The 7,594-nt window shown below is 48.0% G+C and overlaps 1 protein-coding gene across 3 annotated transcripts in view; it reads left to right on the top strand.

The window, feature by feature from the left end:
• The first annotated feature begins 2,916 nt into the window (after window positions 1-2,916).
• ZNF557 (zinc finger protein 557) overlaps window positions 2,917-7,594 on the top strand; it is a 15,984-nt gene continuing 11,306 nt past the window's right edge. For 2 of the 3 annotated variants that reach the window (XM_017880006.1, XM_017880004.1), the window contains exons 1-2: window positions 2,917-3,266; window positions 4,317-4,408. The gene's annotated coding sequence lies outside the window, so the exon portion shown is untranslated. The remainder of the gene's footprint in view (window positions 3,267-4,316; window positions 4,409-7,594) is intronic. The other variant, XM_017880005.1, reaches the window with a different exon arrangement.

Genomic DNA, 7,594 nt, shown 5'->3' with positions numbered 1-7,594 from the left:
TAATTAGTATATAGTATCATAGTTTTTTTTGTAAAATTATTTTAAAACTCTAAACATAGGAATATATATTGTGATAAAATCCTTTTTCTAGTATTTATGTAGTAAATTATATTATTACATGCATAAGTTTAATTTTTCATAGATGGGGACTATAGTAATGGTCACCTCAAGCTCATATTAGACAAGGGAAAAGGAGTTTTATTCTATTTCATTTTATTTTTTACTTTAATTTTTTATATTTTTTTTATTTTTTTTTTGAGACGGAGTCTCGCTCAGTCACCCAGGCTAGAGTGCAGTGGTGCCATCTCGGCTCACTGCAAGCTCCACCTCCCGGGTTCACGCCATTCTCCTGCCTCAGCCTCCCAAGTAACTGGGACTACAGGCGCCCGCCACCATGCCCGGCTAATTGTTTGCATTTTTAGTAAAGACGGGGTTTCACCATGTTAGCCAGGATGCTCTCGATCTCCTGACCTCGTGATCCGCCCACCTCGGCCTTCTAAAGTGCTGCAATTACAGGCTGAGCCACCGTGCCCGGCTTTTTTTTTTTTTTTTTTTTTTAGACGGAGTTTCACTCTTGTTGCCCAGTCTGGAGGTGCAATGGCGTGATCTCAGCTCACTGCAACCTCCGCATCCCAGGTTCAAGCAATTCTCCTGCCTGAGCCTCCCAAGTAGTTGGGATTACAGGCATGTGCCACCACCCACGGCTAATTTTTTTGTTATTTTAGTAGATACGGGGTTTCACCATGTTGACCAGGCTGGTTTCCAGCTCCTGACCTCAAATGATCCACCTGCCTTGGCCTCCCAAAGTGCTGGGATTACAGGCATGAGCCACCGTGCCTGATCAGGAAAGGGAATTGTGTTTTACATACTCTATATTTGTGAGAATGAGTACATATTATTTTATTAATTTTAAAATCCAATTAAAACTTCTAAATAAAACAACATTAAGAACTATGAAATATGAACAATTTAGCACACAGACCACCGTATGTTTCCTCATCTATAAATAGTGATACTAACACCTTCCTTGTAGGTCTCTGTGAAAACATTTACGGATAATGTATGTAAAACTGTTTATTACCATGCAGGCTGGAAAGTAATGTCCCATTCATTTGTCCACTAGGATGGCCACAGGGTGTTTGGGTTTTTTTCCTTTTAATTATTGAATTCCAGAGTTTTCAAATACATTCTATTGTTGTAAAGTGAATCATATATTTTTTTCCTAGGGTTTAGCGATTCCTTTTGCATACAAATTCAGGCTGTATGTGTTCACACATAGATCTCAAATAATACCTTAATTTTCGCAATGAAAAGCTCTCTTCCTCACCCTGTAGCCTTGCTCCCGGAATCAACTTTTTTTTTTCCTGATAGTAATTACATATTTGTAAGTTAGGTATTTATACTGCTTTTTCATTTATTAGCTTTAGACTATATTGAATTACTTTCTTCTCCGAAACAAGTAGCACATAACTCTTTTTTTTTTTTTTTTTTGAGACGGAGTCTCACTCTGTCACCTGGGCTGGAGTGCAGTGGCCGGATCTCAGCTCACTGCAAGCTCCGCCTCCCGGGTTCACGCCATTCTCCTGCCTCAGCCTCCCGAGTAGCTGGGACTACAGGCGCCCGCCACATCGCCCGGCTAGTTTTTTGTATTTTTTAGTAGAGACGGGGTTTCACCGTGTTAGTCAGGATGGTCTCCATCTCCTGACCTCGTGATCCGCCCGTCTCGGCCTCCCAAAGTGCTGGGATTACAGGCTTGAGCCACCGCGCCCGGCCGCACATAACTCTTACATACTGTAAAACTAATTTTCCTCACCAAACATAATCATTTAAGGAATCTGGATAAATCAAAATTCAATGTTTATCATTTTATGACATCCATATTTACCATCTGTAGCATCTAAACCTTAGCCAGAGATGTAACAAGTAGTATGTTAATTTTTTTTCATTTTTTCTTTTGATCTCTTAAATTTTAAAATTTCCTTTTTTATTTCTTCCTATGAATCCAATACCTATTTTCTCCACCAGAAATGTAATTCTCTTTTCAATAGATCCAGATGTGCACGAGACAATTCATCAGCTTCGGCTTTCGCTTGGAGACATCCCTCCCTAGCTCTCCCTCCCCTCGTCCCCTTCTGGATGGGAGAAAGATGCATACATGATTCCATTTTTGAAAGAAATTAGAAAGCTCAAAATCACAAAAAAGGCTGGGTGTGGTGTGGCTCACACCTGTAATCTCAGCACTTTGGGAGGCCGAGGTGGGAGAGAATGACTTGAGGCCATGAGTTCTACACCATCCTGGGCAATACAGACCTCCTCTCTACAAAAAAATACAAAATAGCCAGGCTTGGTGGTGTGGGAGGCCCAGGCGGAAGGATAACTTGAGCTCAGGAGGTCGAGGCTGCAGTGAGCTACCATTGCACCACTGCACTCCAGCCTGGGCCAGAGTGAGACCCTGTCTCAAAACAAACAAATGACGCACACAAGCCGTAAATGTGTGGCTCTATCATTTTAACAGGCAGTGAATGTGGAGAAAGGACTGAAAAAAACTTGAGTTCATTTTGCATCCTGCTACCTGAACAGTTTTAAAATCCACAAAAAGCCCTACACCCAAAAACTGACCTCCCCAAAGTCTTGCCCTCTCAGCCTCTTAGCTCAACCCCATTCCATGCCCCATCACTGCCTTATCTGGTCCACATACTCTCGCACCAAACCTGATGCTAACCCGCAAGACCCGCCCATGAAACCTAATGCCCGCCCACAACCCCGCCCCCTAACAGTCTCTGACCTGTTAGCCCCGCCCGCATGCCTGGTACCGCCCGCAGCCCCGCCCCAGAGTTGGTTCCCGGCCCCGGAACTGGCCCACGCCCACACTCAGCCCCGCCTCCAAGCCTGGTACCGCCCGCAGCCCCGCTCAGGAGCTAGTTCCGCCCCCAACCCTACCACAGACCTGCGCCAGGACAGCCCCGCCTCCGCGGCTCTCCCTGGCCAGGGCCCAACCTTGTTCTATTAATAACTAAGCAAACTGGAACACCTCGGCCCGAGGTTGGGGTGCGCAGCCGCTGCTCCCGCCCGCCCGCTGCACCTGCAGCCTGAACCCGGGGCCCCCGGACACGCCGCATTTTGGGTTGGGACCATCTGGAGCCGGAAGCGGAGATGCAGCGCCGCTAGCCGGAGACCGGAAGCGGAATTGCAGGTGTGTGTTGTGAGAAGAGCAGGGTTTGCAGCGACTGGGAGTCTTTCGGTCGCCGCGAGAGGTGCTGGGTTCGGTGAGTCCGAGTCCAGAGAGGGGTCCCAGCCGCGGGCCCTGCATCCCTCCCGGGAGCCGGGTTTCTGCCCCTAAGGCCTCGGGCTGTACCCTCAGTTCAGCCCGAAGCTGCTGTTTCTTCCGGTGTCGGGGCCCCGCGCCCCTGTGGCCCTCACACGGGGCGATTATGCGCCCCAGGGGACTTTTGGCTATAGTTGGAGACGGTTTTGAATGTCACAAAATGGAGGCTAGAAGGGATTGTGCTACTACTGTAATCTAGAGGGTGGAGACAGGGATTCTAACAGCTCAGCATCCTGCAGCGCGTAAAGCAGCCGCCGCCAGCAAAGACTCATCCAGCCCCAAGTGTCAGTAGTGCCCAGGTTGGGAAACCCTGATGGAGGGCATTAAAATCTCTGCAGTCCTAAATGCACTGTAGAAATTATTTAGAATTCAGCTGAGTCACTTATAAGACCTAAAGTTACGAATTAGAGCATCTGGAGTCACCATAAAATCTCCAGCCAAATGAGTTAAGCAAGTCAAATGCAAACAGTTTTAAGCCCCTTGTCCCATTTTAGGGAGCAAATGGCCGGATAGGAATCTGGGGAATTCAGGCACAGCCAGTAGCCTGGGTTCTTATTATTATTTAAATCTTTTTGGGGGGACGGAGTCTTGCTCCAGGCTGGAGTGCGGTGGTGCGATCTCGGCTCACTGCAAGCTCCGCCTCCCGGGTTCACGCCATTCTCCTGTCTCCGCCTCCCGAATAGCTGGGACTACAGGCGCCCACCACCACACCCGGCTAATTTTTTTGTATTTTTAGTAGAGACGGGATTTCACTGTGTTAGCCAGGATGGTCTCGATCTCCTGACCTTGTGATCCACCTGCCTCGGCCTCCCAAAGTGCTGGGATTACAGGCGTGAGCCACCGTGCCCGGCCTAAATCAGTGTTTTTAAGTGAATGGGGTGGTCTTTCTGTGCAACAACTGTGTTACTCTCAATAAATACATTTTATTATACATACATATTACTCCCTACAAAAGGCCTCGTAAGCCATTTTTGTGCCCTTTTTTTTTCAGACAAGAAAAGTATCATTCTAGCTCAGATTTGTGTTGAAACCAGCCTCAAGATTCACCTATCCTCACTGATCCGTGGATTTCCATATGATCAGGTGAGTACCGTGTAGAACTTGTAAGCTGCAATACTCTACTGTGTAGAAAACTGCGAATGGATTTTCCTGTGCTCAGGTTGTAAACACAAGGAATTACTAAGAGTGAGGGTATTTTTTTTTTTTTTTTTTTTTTGAGACAGTCTCACTCTGTTGCCCAGGCTGGAGTGCAGTGGTGTGATTTCAGCTCATTGCAACATCTGCCTCCCAGGTTCAAGTGATTCTCCTGCCTCAGCCTCCCAAGTAGCTGGAATTACAAGGGTGCACCACCATGCCTGGCTATTTTTTGTGTTTTTAGTACAGGCAGGGTGTTGCCATGTTGGCCAGGCTGGTCTTGAACCCCTGACCTCAGGTGATCCGTCCAACTCCCTCCCAAAGTGCTGGGATTACAGGCGTGAGCCATGAGTGAAGGTATTTTAAAAATTATTTGTTTGATGGCTTCTACTCAAGAGAAGGATACTAAGGGGTGTGTGACAGTGTGTGTGTAAGTAAGTCAGTAAATATAGCTATATGCAAATCAGTACACAAAATAAACATGTAAATGCTATTTTCAAATTTTTTTTCCAACCTTCTAAGATATCTCAATTTTTCTTTCATTTTTTTCTTTTCCTAACTGGCCTGTCAGCCTGTAGACTTGTGCTGTATAATAAGGTAGCTGCTAAGCCGGGTGCGGTGGTGCACCCTTGTAATTCCTTGTACTTCTGTAATCCCAGCACTTTGGGAGGCTGAGGCGGGCGGATCACCTGAGGTCGGGAGTTTGAGACCAGCCCGACCAACATGGTGAAACCCCGTCTCTAGTAAAAATACAAAATTAGCTGTGCATGGTGGCCGGCACCTGTAGTCCCAGCTACACAGGAGGCTGAGGCAGGAAAATTGCTTGAACCTGGGAGGCGGAGGTTGCAGTGAGCCGAGATTGCGCCACTGCACTCCAGCCTGGGCGACACAGCGAGACTTTCTCAAAAATAAATAAATAAATAAATAAGGTAGCTGTTAGTCCGTGTGGTTGTTTAAATTTAAATTTAGACCAATTAAGATTCAATAAAATTGGCCGGGTGCTGTGGCTCACACCTGTAATCCCAGCCCTTTGGGAGGCCAAGGCAGGTAGATCACGAGGTCAGGAGATTGAGGCCATCCTGGCTAACACGGTGAAACCCCGTTTCTACTAAAAATACAAAAAATCCAGCTGGGCGTGGTGGTGGGCGCCTGTAGTCCCAGCTACTCGGGAGGCTAAGGCAGGAGAATGGCGTGAACTCGGGAGGCGGAGCTTGCAGTGAGCCGAGATTGTGCCACTGCACTCCAGCCTGGGCCACAGAGCGAGACTCTGTCTCAAAAAAAAAAAAAGATTCAACAAAATTTTAAATTCAGCTTCTCAGTTGCACTAACCACATTTCAAGTGCTTGACAGCGACATGTGGCTAATGCCCCTATTGAAAAGCAAAGATTAAGATCATTTCCATCATCCCAGAAAGCCCTGCTGGGCGGCATTGTTCTAGTCTCTTCCATTTGTCCGTTGCAATGAAGCCAGAACGGCTGTTGTAAAAGATAATTTGTGGCCGGGAGTGGTGGCTCAAGTCTGTCTGTAATCCCAGCACTTTGGGAGGCTGAGGTGGGTGGATCACCTGAGGTCAGGCATTCAAGACCAACGTGGCCAACATGGTGAAACCCCGTCTGTATTAAAAATACAGAAATTAGCTGGGTGTGGTGACTCTTGAGCCCAGGTGGTGGAGGTTGCAGTGAGCCAAGATGGCACCACTGCACTCCAGCCTGGGCAACAGAACGAGACTGCATCTCAAAAAAAATTAAAAGTAAAAATACAGCCGGGTGCAGTGGCTCACACCTGTAATTCCAGTACTTTGGGAGGCTGAGGCGGGCAGATCACCTTAGGTCAGGAGTTCGAGACCAGCCTGGCCAACATGGCAAAACCCTGTCTCTACTAAAAATACAAAAAGTAGCCGGGCGTGGTGGTGGACGCCTGTAATCCCAGCTGCTTGGGAGGCTGAGGCAGGAGAATCGCTTGAACCCGGGAAGCAGAGGTTGCAGTGAGCTGAGATCTCATCATTGCACTCCAGCCTGGGCGGCAGAGCGAGACTGTCTCAAAATAAATAAAGATAAATTTGCTTCAGTCACTCCCCTGCCTGAAAAGCCTTTGCTGGCTCCCCACTGCCTCTCACCTCCAGGCTCCTCACCACTCTTTATAATACCTTTCGAAACACAACCTTTCCCCTGTCCTCTGGCCCCTTATTTGTCCACATGCTCTAAACGGTGAACCTGGCGGCCTCAGCAGCTTGCTTTCCTGCCTCTGCACGTGCACGTCCCACTGAGCAGGGCCCTACCTCGACTCTCAAGACTCAGCTCAAATGTTTTTAGGGTTTTTCCTTCCCAGGCTTCCCAGTCCCCTTCCTCCCAGACCCTGGGTTGGCTGCCGCGCACCCCTCTGCCACAGCACGTATCACTCTGACATGCAGCAGTAGGTCTGTGTGTGTCCCACTCCCGGAAAGCCAGTTCTTAGCTGACAGGGATCTTCCTCCCGTCCATCTGCAACACCCGGCTTGGGGCAGGCATCAGTAAAACGTGAATGAAGGGTCAGCGTCGGGACCCGAGGGCTGGAGAAGGGAGTCGAGAGGAATAACTGGGTGAGGAAATGCTACGCCTGGTTTGGACTTGGGAGGGAAAAGGGGCGGACCCACCAGGGGCTCACCTATGCCAAATTCTCTTGTCTACCGTTTGTGCAACACAGCTGCTGGAAGCCCTCATTCATAAACAACTAGAAACACGTGAACTACAGAGAAATAATAAGATTTTTTTTTTTTTTTTTTTGAGACGGAGTCTCACTCTGTCGTCCAGGCTGGAGTGCAGTGGCACGATCTGGGCTCACTGCAACCTCCGCCTCCTGGGTTCAAGCGATTCTCCTGCCTCAGCCTCCCAGGTAGCTGGGATTTCAGGTGCCCACCACCATGCCCAGCTAATTTTTTAAATATATTTTTAGTAGAGACAAGGTTTCACCAACTTGGCCAGGCTGTTCTCGAACTGCTGACCTCAGGTGATCCGCCCGCCTCGGCCTCCCAAAGTGCTGGGATTAGAGGTGTGAGCCACTGCGCCCAGCCATAATACAGATTTTCTTGCATGTCATAATACTAAAACTCAGGCTTTTACATATAAGTACAAATATATAAACTTTTCACATGTATAT

Source organism: Rhinopithecus bieti, unplaced genomic scaffold (assembly GCF_001698545.2).
Source record: "Rhinopithecus bieti isolate Rb0 unplaced genomic scaffold, ASM169854v2 scaffold_10589, whole genome shotgun sequence".
NCBI lineage: Eukaryota > Metazoa > Chordata > Mammalia > Primates > Cercopithecidae > Rhinopithecus > Rhinopithecus bieti.
The sequence above is the reverse complement of the archived record's forward strand: the minus strand, read 5'-3'. Positions and strand labels throughout refer to the sequence as shown.